The sequence below is a fragment of the Stigmatopora argus genome, chromosome 1 (assembly GCF_051989625.1).
Source record: "Stigmatopora argus isolate UIUO_Sarg chromosome 1, RoL_Sarg_1.0, whole genome shotgun sequence".
NCBI classification, from domain to species: domain Eukaryota; kingdom Metazoa; phylum Chordata; class Actinopteri; order Syngnathiformes; family Syngnathidae; genus Stigmatopora; species Stigmatopora argus.
Window position 1 is genome coordinate 21,884,454 of NC_135387.1, and position 13,399 is coordinate 21,897,852.

A 13,399-nucleotide genomic window follows, 5' to 3' on the forward strand; every position below is an offset into this window, starting at 1 on the left:
TAGATGTCCAATTCATTTTGACTGGGAAAGGTTCACAGGAAAAATATGTTGCACAATACTTACTCTACAAGTATGGAATGTAATTGATTTTTTTTTATATAAACATGGTAGCCTGAATATATTTTGGCAAATCCACCAAATATACTTACTATAATTCATCAATTTATTCAAACACATGCTACCCTGAACACCTTATGGTAATTGAATCACAAAAACAGTCATCATCTCAATATGGCCCTTTAAATACATTTTTTCCTCCTATGAGCTGAATGAAAGATAGCATGTAAATGCACATCATATAAATGTACACATTAATACACAGTTGAAGAAGCTGTTGAGAGAACAACAATAGCTACAGAGGTTTTATGGTCAACCACAGTTCATCGGAGGGATAACCCCCATCCCCTCCAGTTTCCACGCTTGGGAGCAAAACTCCGACTATTTGTTTTTTCTTGTTTCCCAAGTTGTGAGCCTGAATGCCCAGGCTTCATTTGTGGTTTGAATGGAATCGTTATAGCTGATCATTCAAATGTGGCTTGGAGACATTATGGTGGTTTGATGCTATGCTTTTTACTCTCTGAATTGCACTGACTTGCTGCTCGAATGCAAGAATCCCATGGTTAATCGATGTTTACTAGTCAAACTGGTAGAAAGTCAAAAGCAGCTCCAAGAAACATTGTTGCTAATCGATCTTACAAACATAGCAAAGCTTAATGGATACCAATATGTTTTGCATTAAAATGTCACAATTTTCCTTTTTTTTCAGATGTTTATGGTCTTGTAAGCATTATTGTCATTTTATTGTAGGTTAGTACAGAGTCAGTCTCAATATGCCCCAAACCATATACAGTGATACCTCAAAACCTTTTGCTGAGTGCTCACAAGATCCATTACTATATATATATATATATATATATATATAAATAAAAAATAAATATATATATATATATATATATATATATATATATATATATATAAATAAAAAATAAATAAATATATATATATATATATGCACATAATTATATATACATATTTTTTCATTATTGTTATTAGATATAGTACTCTATTTATTCTGTTAAGTATCATAAATGTTGAACAAAAATGCCAAGGATGTATTTACAAAGGGTACTATTTATTTGTGTATAATTTAAAACAAATAAATACTGAAATATTTATCTCTGTAATTTAACCAAACTGAATTTTTCCGAATTGTGATGCAATAGATTGTGTAAACTACAGCATATCCTACATTTATTTTTCTAATCCCACACAGAGGCATGATAGTATACATCAAATTACACAGAGGATGTGACTTTAGGCATGTTACATGACTTTTGTACATGCATGTGTATTTTACAGCGTTTGCTTAGGAAAGCTTTATCCGCCACACTGGTAATATAAAGCATGTTAAGACAAGCAGGGGCAAGCACTGAATATGACAGCTATGACAGAGTAGTCATACACTCAAAGGTCATGTAGATACTAAATGGACAAAGTAGAACATTTACAAATGCCTCGCCAAGATGGGCAATACTTTGTAAGTTTAATGTCTTGCAGTTTAATGGTGTTATTACAGCTGACAATAGTGATGTTTTATTTGACTAGAGCACAACCTGAATTCCCTAATGCAACTTCCAGGTGGAGGCTATCATGTGTAACATCAGTCAGCCATCATCTTGCTGCTCAAATCTTTCTTTTTATTATGCTATACGAATTTCATGTTGTTATTGTGGCAGGCTTGTAGAGGAAGCTCGGGGCCATGATGTGGTTCCATAAAGCTTTTTTTCTGCATACATATTCGCTTTTCAAGGGAAAATAAGAGACGAGCCTGTGTGTTTACATCTTTTTTTGCCGTCCATCTATTTTTAATTTGGCCACTTCCTTGCTTCCACAATCCAACATGAATGACGGAGAGGGACTGAAAATGGTGCCTTGGGCTGGTTGATATATGTTTGAAAAGAGTCTCAGTGTATGTGCCTTACACACTGGGAGGCGGTGGTGGTGTACAAAGAGCCATTATGTCGTGTGCTCTGCCTGCTCAGCGCTCCCACACAGGAAATGATAGGTTGGAATTTTAGGGGAGGTTGGAAAATCCAAAAGTGGAATCAAGGAAATACTAACAAACAATGATGGGCAAGGACAATCAGGATTGATAAGCATTCATCTGCACTTTTGAGTTTAGCTCACGCCTACACTTGATATGTTGGACAAATAACGAGACGCTGGAAACACAACCACTGCACAGCCAATGTTGATGCAGTAAATGTCCACGCTCATATTTTCTACAACCCATGATTCATATTTCTTGAACTTCTAACGGCCTCCTCTTGTCATTTCATTGTCATGTGACTTTGACAGCTTACATACCCCCAAAACCATGATTTAGACACACAATTACATGTCTCCCAGGATTTTTACATTCAAATAGTCACAGTATGTGCTCACTTCTATACATGTGTGTATGTTAGATAATTTTATATGGATCATGACACATGCCATAAATTACATAACATTTCTAAATCATAAGAAATACTCATTCGGATGACTTACCAATGCTTTCCCACTTCCATAGTCCACTTGGCTCACAAGAATCCAGTGACAATGTCTATATCGCTTATACAAGGCCTGTCATAAGTAACTATATGCATATAATTTCTCTTGCTTGTAGTTTTGTTGATACTTTATTTGCTGCAACATAAAATGCTATGTTGATTTGAGCTCTGCTGATGAACGTTGCTATAATTTGAGGGATTGAATAAAGCAGAAATTCAGCACAGTCATGGTTGCCGTAATCCACGATCCGAGAGTGTGGCAAATCTTCAACTGTACTGGCCTCATCGAACTTTTTTTACAAGACTCATAATTGCTGTAAAGGTCGGAAGCGTGGATTGAGAGAGTGTCACACTAACCTTCCAGAACCACGCCTTCTTTTAATTGTTTGTTATTTGACTGGACATCTTCGGTATAATGGTATATCTGAAACAAACAGACAAAAAATAAATAAAGATTTCCCTTATCTGACATAAAAGGTTACCCCAACCTGAGCCTAAACATGACATGAAACAATGAACTAAATGAAGGCATTGTCATGGTGACAACTTGACCCTAAAACTGATCATTCACTTTGGGGAGACTAATTTCAAATGTTGATATATTATGTTCACCAACATAGCAAGTTAGTATGGGATGGACTACACCAAAAAGTCATGAGATTCAGGTGATTGAAATGCATCCATTGCAGTGCAGTTTTGAGATTTGATTAGTTGTGATGTGTGGGTCAACGTACAGCGCTAGGTAAAGGTGGGCAACTGCTAATGACAACCAGATGCTGCCTGCTGACTGACCGTTACCTTCCTGTAATGTCTCCCTTGAAACTGAAAGTCAAGTTAAACTGTCAAAAGTTTTTGCATTGATTGATGTCTCAATCAGTCTCAGACCTCACTTGGGAAAGTATATGCAAAACCACAAGCACTTTGAAAACCTGGATTCTTTAAAGCTCAACTTTGACTCTGTCAAGGTTCGTCATCTTTCCCTCATTGCAGTGGCGGGCCGTCAGGGCCTTCAAGGCCTTCTCTGCTGGCCTAAGAAATATCTGAATCATATATTATATTTTGTCCATCAATACTTATTAAACAATTCCAAATGGTCTGTTAGCTTCCTTTCATTGCTTTTCCCCCTGGTTGCACTGCATCCAGATGTGTTTTCATATTGAAGTATTTAAACCAATCACATTTCAGCCATTATTTGTTGCCAGGATCAGAAATCTGCCTCAAGGCCTTCACAATCAGTTCTCCGGGCTCTGCTGCATTAAACAAGACTATTGCTTTAACCAATCAGATTTCAGCCATTATTTGTTGCCAGGATCAGAAATCTGCCTCAAGGCCTTCACAATCAGTTCTCCGGGCTCTGCTGCATTAAACAAGACTATTGCTTTAACCAATCAGATTTCGAGTTGGCAACACCAAAATGCTTTTTCGCAGGCATAGGGATACGTCATTGCCTTCTCGCTGGCGTAGGGATACGTCATTGCCTTCTCGCTGGCGTAGGGATACGTCATCGCTTTCACCAACTATGATTGGCTAGCTATAGAGTAGGTGGGCCAAAGCCAGAGTGAGCCAGCCAGAGCTAGCAAACTCCACCCACAATGGCCGACGGAGGAAAACAAATGGATTTGGTTGCAGATTTGCTCACAAAGCTATTTTCCAGATGGACTTTTCCAGAAAAAAATGGACATCATTAAGAAAGGGTGGTCAACTCCAAAGCTAGCAAGCCTGTTACAGCCGGGAAAAGGGTGTGTCCACCACTTTCAGTTCGCTAACTATGAGAGAGCTACCAAGCTGTATTTGGAGCAAGCTGCACAAGCGAATATATTGTTGTGTTGATTTAAAGCCAGTTTCAAGACGGACTATGCCAGAAATACGACAGAACAGGCTCGACTTTCAGCATTAGCTTCGATGGCGATATAAAAGAAGGAAGAAAGAAAGGAGGATGGATATTGTGTACAGTTAAAAAGGATTTTTGGTGAGTAAAATATGGCTATATTCCTAAATAATATTTCAATTGTGGGCCAAGTTCTGATATCTGAAAAGCTCCAGTGTTTGTATTTAAGCTCCAGTGTTTGTATTTAATCACTAAACGCTGTTAGGAAGTGGATTTTACCCCATTAGTGCAATTTTTGCCGTTTCGCCATTGACGTCCATCGCTGTCTTTTCCCGGGGAAATCACCCCCCTGGCCTGGTTGTAATGTCTCAAAAGTTCCGGTATTTGTATTCAATCAATAAATGCTGCTAGGAAGTGGATTTTACCCCATTTTAGTGCAATTTTTGCCATTTCGCGTACGGACGTATCTGGACTATCAACGTTCATCGCTGTCTTTTTCCCGGGGAAATGATACTCTGGGTCCGGTTCTGATGTCTAAAAAGCTCCAGTATTTGTATTTAATCAATAAATGCTGTTTTCGGCTGGATTTTACCCCGTTTTCGGGCAATGTTTGCCGATACGCCATTGACGTTCATCGCTGTCTTTTCCCGGGAAAATCACCCCCCGGCCCAGTTGTAATGTCTGAAAAGCTCCAGTATTTGTATTTAATCATTAAATGCTGCAAGGAAGTGGATTTTACCCGTTGAAGGCGCTACGAGAAAATGCACGGACCGCCACTGCCTCATTGTCATAAACACCTTTTGATGAATAATATTCTGTGATATCTGATATCATGCTCACGTGTCAAAATGAGTCAGAGCATGCAAAAAGTACAACTGCTTCAATGCCAATGACAAAACTCCTCAAGGAACAAGTGTGGGCTTGCATTAAACGGAGAACAAGAAAATTGCTTCTGAAACATTTGCAGTATCCTTACATCTTATTTCCACTTCTCAGGCATACACCCTCAGAGAAATGTCACCTTTTGATGAAGAAGTTCAACAAGCAACGGCAGGCCTCTGACAAGTCATCATTGGAATGAGTTGCAAAAGCAGCGAGTCAGCACTAATTGTTCTCGTTTCATAACAATTTTCTTTGAAGATTATTTTGTGCGGATTTATTCTTGGCTTTTGCCCTCTGTCTAACTTGTCGTTGTGATTGTCCGTTGCTTTCACCTGTTGTCACATCCCCCATGTGTCTCAGCCTATCCGCTGCCTCGTATGTCGCCCACCTGTTCCCTATGTCTCGTTAACCCATGTCTGTCTATTTAACTTCCCTTTGCTTGTCATGTTATGCTCATCAGTGTTAGTTGTGCGTCCAAGTCCTGCCCTAATTTGTTTGATTTTCTACTTTAAGGTTTTCCTTATTTTCAGATCCCAGGCCTTCTTTTGCACTTTGTTTTTTGGTCTCTTAAATTAAGTGTTTTGCGTTAACACCATCCTGCCTGGCCTCCCTGTTTCTCAGCAATTGGCCCTTGAAATGCTGTCAAACGTACAACCAAAATGTTCTCAGAAACTTAAATAAAATTTGATTGATGAGAACTCCCTTGCAAGCACAAATGAAAAGAATGGTGTTGGAAAAAAAACACTATTGAAACTCTCTTTCACACTCACCTCAATCATTCTCAGACTGTATTAAAATGCTCTTATAAGGCGGAGAAAGAAACACTCACATTTAGAGTACTACTACTGAAAGGTTCTCCCACACCACATTGCAAAATACATACATTTTTCTGTACCGTGTACGAGTGCAATTTGCCGTGCACAAGATAATCCTGTACCATGTAAGAGTTTTTCATCCCCTCAAAGATAAGGCTCACGGTCACACACTTGTACTTATCAAAACACATCTTTCAATTTCCTGCCTTTGGTCATATCAGATCCCAGGTCATCCCGGTGGGGTCACGTGGAACTAAATCAACAGGTGGTTGTCGAAAGGGGGCTCTTAGCAGTTCAGAAGCACCCCCACCACACTTCCCTTCCCTCCTCAGTGTTTACTTTATCAGAGCGTCACTTCCTTTGGCTCCTGTCCCCGCGCACCCTTAAACATCCACAAATACCTTTGGCGGGGCGGTCACTTGATACGAAAGGAGGAGAGCACGGATGCGCCTTGAGGAGAGGCTCATTCTACTTGGCTGAGCAAATGGGAACATCTGCCACTCCTCTTTGACCCGCATCTCAAAAGACACACACACACACACACGCGCACACACACACACAAACACACACACACACACATCGCGGAGGCGTCATATGAGCATGTTCCAGTTCAGGGCATTGGAATGCTGAGATAATGTTGTGATAAGCGGGGGAGTGAAGTGACTGGACTTGATTTTGGATGAAGACACCACGAGGGCGCCTTTGAATTGCGACCAACAGTGATTCAAGGCCCAAATCAAGCCTCTCAAGAATGTTGACAAATGCGCCATACAATAACGCTAGCGGATTGTGCTATTCATTCTCAAATGCAATGTATTTCATGAAATCATCATTATAATTTGTTATTTGAAATAAGCCATTTTCCACGAACTGGATTTTTAATGATCATTTTTCATTTTTGATGATTAAATTGATTATAAATGATACCATTTGAAAATTAGAATGTCTCAGGAGTTAATGATTAATTGGCTTTTCTCGATTGAATAATTGCTTGCTTTTAATTCACCTATGAATGACCTGCCTCATCTGGCCATTTCAAACGTCAAATGTGATTTTCAAGCTCCATTAAAGTCAAGCTAAGTTTTCCTGCCCTGATTCAGTGTCTTCGAAGATAACATTGTTTTCCGAATGTTTGACAAAGCCTAAAAGAAAAACATGCTATTTTCACAGAGGAAGTTTCGCCACAGGATTACAATCCCTAAATCTGAATCAATAGCCAAAGTGTATTATTATTATTGGGTCACATTCACAATGACGGCAATAGTACTGTTAAATTTATAGTAATTTTCTTAACTAACAAAGTAATTCTCTTAACTAACGAACGGTTATTGAAATTTTCTCGGCTGTTTTTATATCCAAATATTTAACATGTAACAAATGTGCTAGCGGGTGATCGTAACTTATGACTGTATAAAACATTCATTGCATTTTTGTGTTTTATTATGAAAAAAAATAAATCGCAGTAAAGTGGATGGGAACCACTTGAGATAATACTAATGGGACAATTAAAGCATTTAAGAAAAAAATGCAAGGAAATGTTGAGTGACTCATAAGTGTATTCTGCCAAAGTGTATTCTGTCCAAAGGCTAACAGAGGCACTGGGTTAACCACTCTTAAGTCAAAACAGACATCTTTTGCCTTTTGTGGTTGGTGAATATTTGTCAAATGTATGAGAGCAATGCTTACAAGAAACTCTCCTTGCAGTTTGGAAGGGGAAGAATGACAACTCCTTTGTGGATATGGGTAAATATGTGAGACAGTAACAATTGCCTTGAGATTTATTTCTTTTTTTAAAAATGTACAAAAATAGAAGGAAAAAAGTTTAAGCATAAAAACAGAGGGAAGCTGTTTCTCCAAAACCAAACCAGCACGCTTTCTCTTATGACTCACTCGTTTATTACATCAATAGACACAGCAGGAGCACTTAACCTCCCATTTTGACTCACTATTAAACACGCTGTATTTCATACATTTTTTATTATCTCATAGGCAAGTTCAGGACAGTCTCCAATAATTGAACCCAATGATTTGCAGGGTCTCTTGAAAGGATCAAACTTGGATGTGTTTATTTTTTTCAATCCATTTTCCTCATTGGCTGTAATAAAAATATAATGACTAATTTCAGGTTTTAACGGGTGCCATCATAAAAATAAAAATAAACCCTTGACATGCCTTAAACCCACAGATCGTGGTTAAAATGACAGAAAGCATCATTATATTGCTCTGCTTTATGACTTTTCCTCTATGCAAAGACAAGTTAGATGGTCGTTTTTTAACCAAGAAGTTCACCTTATGTGTTTTTCGCCCTTGTAAATAAACAAAACCGCATTTTTTCCACATGTTCTATGTCTAAAGAACACCTGTGAGGTAATCATGCTGTCTCATCAAGATCTTGACATGTATGGCACACCTTTGAGATGGGGTGGATTATCTCAGTTAAGGAGAAGTGCTCAGTATGACAGATTGAGATAGATTTGTAAGGGATATTTGTGAGAAATTGTTATTTCTGTGGATGGAAATTGTTTTATCACTTGAAAAATGGGAGTAAAAAGGAATGTGTTGGGTTAAAAAGATTGTTTGCATGTTAGAAAATGCCTTTAAAGTCTATAAGGCTGCATTTAGCTCGTGAGAAAGCTCTGATTCGTGCCCAAATTCATTAGATTTTTAGATTAGACTTTGTTTTTGGCCACTGCCATGGGTCTTGAACGACATAGGCGTGTTGCACTATTGCCTATGCTGGTATTGCCAGTTTATTGTGATAATCGAATCGAACAATAGAAATGAATATAATGACTAGAGATCATCTACCAAGCCAAAAACTCATAGGTGCATTTTGGAAGTATACTCACTCACATATTTTAAAAATATTGTGATCGCCCCACTCGGGCTTGCGTGGGTTTTCTCTGGGTACTCTGCTTTCCTACCAAATCCCCAAAACATGCAGGGTAGGCTGGTTGAACAATTTAAATTGCCCCAAGGTATGAGTTTGAGCGTGAATGCTTGTCTGTCCATCTTGATATGCCCTGCGATTCGCTGGACACCAACTCAGGGTGTCTCCCAACTGGTGCTCGTACTTGGCTGGGATCAGAAAATGAATAAACGAATGAATGTGATTGCCTCTGTCTAGCAACGGCGAAAGTGAAGGCTAAAAGATGATCAATTTCTGTTTCTGCGGGGCTGTTAGTGCGTGTTTGTGCATGTGTGCTTGAGAGAAAACACTTTCTGTTGCTGCAGTTGCCTTTACACCTGTGCTTGAATGCCCTTACACACACATGAGCACACACGCAAACCCCCAACCAGCAACCCTAACCCAGTTGGGTTCTCATTTTACATCCTGCATTAGCACTTAGTGCTGCACTACAAAGAACAATACATATTCAACAGGCGTACCAGGTGGGATTACGCACATGCGGGGCCCCCGGGCACGACATCTCATCGTTTCATTCAAATGGGTGGTATCAAAGACTCCTTTTCTCTGCCTTCTCCTCCTCATAAAGTCATGAATGGAAAGAAAAGACACAAGCAAGAGTAAGGTGCAGACAAAAATGCGGACATAGTTGGAGAAATGTCAAGAGTTTCTCCTTGCATTATTGAGGTGTGCTTGAGCTTTTTGGACTGTACCCCTCAGTAGGACATTTCTGCACTTATGTCTCTTTATGCCAAGCTTAGAAACAAATAAAACTAAACAATGAGGTTGAAACTGAATTCCCCCGCAGGACTAATAAAAGAAGTGTGCTTCTTTCCATTGCACTTAAATAGCATGCCCTGAAATTCCTTCAGGCACTTGGAATGTAATGTACCGGTATTATCGTGCAGTAATGGCATGTCAGTGGAATCTTTAAGGTCTCACACACACACTTGATGACACAACCTTGGATACACTGTTAAAAAATTCCAAACTCTTGTCAACACAGAAGATTTATTAAGTGCGTAATGCACTGTTTGAAAAGCATTCTTAATTGTCTTTCAAGTCTAGAAATGGGTTGGCCACTGCTAACATTAAAGAAAATACAATTTATTGTAAAAGATAGTAAGTCTCTAAAACTGCAAAGACAATGAAAATGATCGGATGTTTTTGTACTATATGATGCCCTTAGCACCACAACTAAATGTTAATTAGTACTATTACACAATGTTATTCATAGCAGTAGCGGCTTTAGTTTCCCAAGTACAGTCATACCCAATTTTGCCTCAAGAGTAAGTTGTAGTTGTCCTACCTCAATGAACAGGTGTGATGCATAAATACAAGATTTTCAACTCATTGCGTGGTTATACTGTGTACAGTCATTCAAACATTAATTTACTGCCTTTTCTGGCCACGCCCTCCCCCGCTGGAAATGAATTTAGGATGATAACTATCAAAGATCAAAATAATTTGTAAACCATTCGAGTATTTATTGGTCTTTCATAATCCGGTTTAAGGTCCTTGTGTTTGGGAGGCAAAATTAGTAATCTGATTTTTTTCTGTGCCACTAGTACAGTCCAAGAAAATAACATGTGACAATGGGTCTTTTTTGGGCTCTTACAGTAATTGCATATCGGACATAAAGGCCACTTGCAGTAATTTATTTAGAAAAATATTTCACAATGGTAGCTGAATGAATATCTTGGTACTCGGTCGATTGGTCGCCGGTCTTTTGGTCGCCGATCTTTTGGTCGCCGGTCTTTTGGTCGCCCGGAAGGTAAGTGATAATTACCATTTAAATCGTTGCTCAAATTCCCTAAATACAAACTGCGAATTACTATTTAGTCATACTTAATGCCCTAGTAATTATTAGGCTAAAGAAAAGCTCCAAATTTCCCGGACTTTTATTGTTTTTTGTTGGAGAACTCGTTAAGACCCTGACGGACGTAGCTTCTTAAAGGGACAACGCATGTACATACAAACTCTTATACACTCACACATCGGCTCAGTGAAACTGCTCAGGGCCATTGTTGGCTTTTATCGATGCGTAGACCGTGTTGTTTTACCTTGTTTTGTCGCCGGTCTTTTGGTCGTCGGTCTTTTGGTCACCGGTCTTTTGGTCGCCCGTTGTCGCGGTCGGGGCGTCCAAAAGACCGCGACCAAAAGACCGCGACCAAAAGACCGGCGACCAATCGACCGCACACGCTTGGTATTATACACGTGTATGTATATGTACTGTAAGATGGATTTCAAGGACATATAATAGCCAAATAGCTATAGGCCGTATATCATAAATTCAGTATATATACTGGTACACTACATGGCACCTTTCCTTCTAATATCATCTAATTTCCCTCACCACTCTTATCCCCAAAAGCGAAGCCCATCTGGTCCTTCAACTGTAAGTGGAGGTAAAGAGTGCGTGGGGTGGGCCTTTGAGGGGAATTTAAGGGGTTCTCCTGTGCTTTTGGGGTGAGGGGTTTTGTGAAATTAGAGCCTTAAGAGGGACACATGGGAAAAGGAAGTAGTGGGGGCTATAAGCGCATATAAAATATAGCCCCTGCCTGAGGAGGTTGGCCTTCTTTCCCGCAGTCGGAAACACAGGTGTGTGCGTGTGTGTTTCCAATCAATGCCGCACTGTATTGTAATTATGGCCTCGAGGCTGCGGCCCAAGTAAGTCAACACGGCAGTAGAAGCTTTTGTAATCCTCACACTTGTGGTGTACTGTCAGCATAGGCCCGGGAACAAGGAAAAGTAAGTTAGAGACTTATCTACGAGGCACACAAACAGAAAAAAGGATGAAAATATGTGGGACGACTGCAAGGGCCCCTTTGACAAGCTTCATTTTTTAAATACCCAAACCAACTGTGTAGGTAAACGTACGATGCCAAGAAATGACTACTACGTAAAAGTTTGGAGGGGGGGGGGGGGTGATTTTGTGCTGGACCGAGTCTTCATATCTCTGGAGATAAGAGCTGGCCATCCACTATCTGAGGAGATCTCCACACTCAGAATTAGAACTAGAAGAACTTGTTCTAGGCCTTTAAGGAGGTTTGATTTCATAAGGATAATTAGTCTGATATGTTGCACAAATCAGACTTTAATGCAGAGTAACAGTTGGGGTATTTACTTTTCCTTAGACAACCGATTATCTTAATTCATCAAAGCTTTCTAAGAATTATAATGGCTTTCCTATATGTGATATTTTGCAGATGTGCACTAAGATGTTTCAAGAAATGCTAGCGTCTACAAAAAAAGCTTTCTGTCATCATCAAGTCGCAAGTTGTTTGCTAGTTGGTGATTATTCAATGCCAGCTGTCCCAGTTAAAATTTACCCATGGCAGGCAATGAGTTAGTAATTGATTTGATGGTAAACAATTTGTTATCTTGTATTGATTCCAATTAAGAAGTCATTCTATGCCACCTGTTGGTGTAGTGGTTCTTCCGCCTAACTTTGGTCCGGGCAGTCTGGGTTCGATTCCCACTCGGTGGCAGTGTGAGTGGTTGTCTGTCTCTCGGTGTGACCTACGACTGACTGGCGACCAGTCTGGGGTGTAGTCTGCCTTTCGCCCGAAGACAGTCGGGTTAGGCTCCAGCAACCCTTGCAACCCTTTCAAGGATGGGGAGTTTGGAAGATGAATGAATGAAAGTTATTCTATACTCTATGAGAGGGTGTGATGTTGTACACCTAGTTTGCAAAAAAATAAATATAAAGGAAAAAAAGGATTGGAAAAAAAAGACAATGGTATCGAGATTGGGGGTTCCAAAGTGGGGTTTAAAACAAGGGTTTGGGATTCAAACTCAGGTTAGGGTTTAAAACAAGGATTAAGATTTTAAAGTAGATTTCGGTTTGCAAACTAGTTGCTCATCGCTCCCACGTACCCTCCCATGACCGGATCATAAGATGTGGCCTTTTCATTCCACGATCTGTCTACACGCCTTTTGGAGATCATTCCCATAAGTTATGACAGGCTATTAGACGGCCAGCTGCTATTGAGACTGTCCATTATGCTCGTATGAATCCATTTCTCTGCGCCTGTCGCTCTGATTGTGCCTCTGTATGTCGAGATGTGGGCAACAATGCTACGTCTTTTTTCGCGGGCTTCTTTCAGGGTGGCAAACCGTCTTGCATTCATCAGTATACCTATTGTCCCTTCATTTCATTGTCTTTGGGTTTTAGAGGAATACTGTACAAAATATGCAAGGGATTAAATACTTGCATCCTCTCTGCATTTCTGAATACGAAATGAACATAGCAACAAGAAAAGATAGCCATTTTATATTGACTACACATATTTGTGATTTATGAAAACATGGTAAGAAATCACCAATCACTGCTTTGAAAATAAATAAATGAATAAAACCCACTTCAAGGTAAAATGAAGTTCCAAAAACAAAAAAGTCACAAAAAGTATTG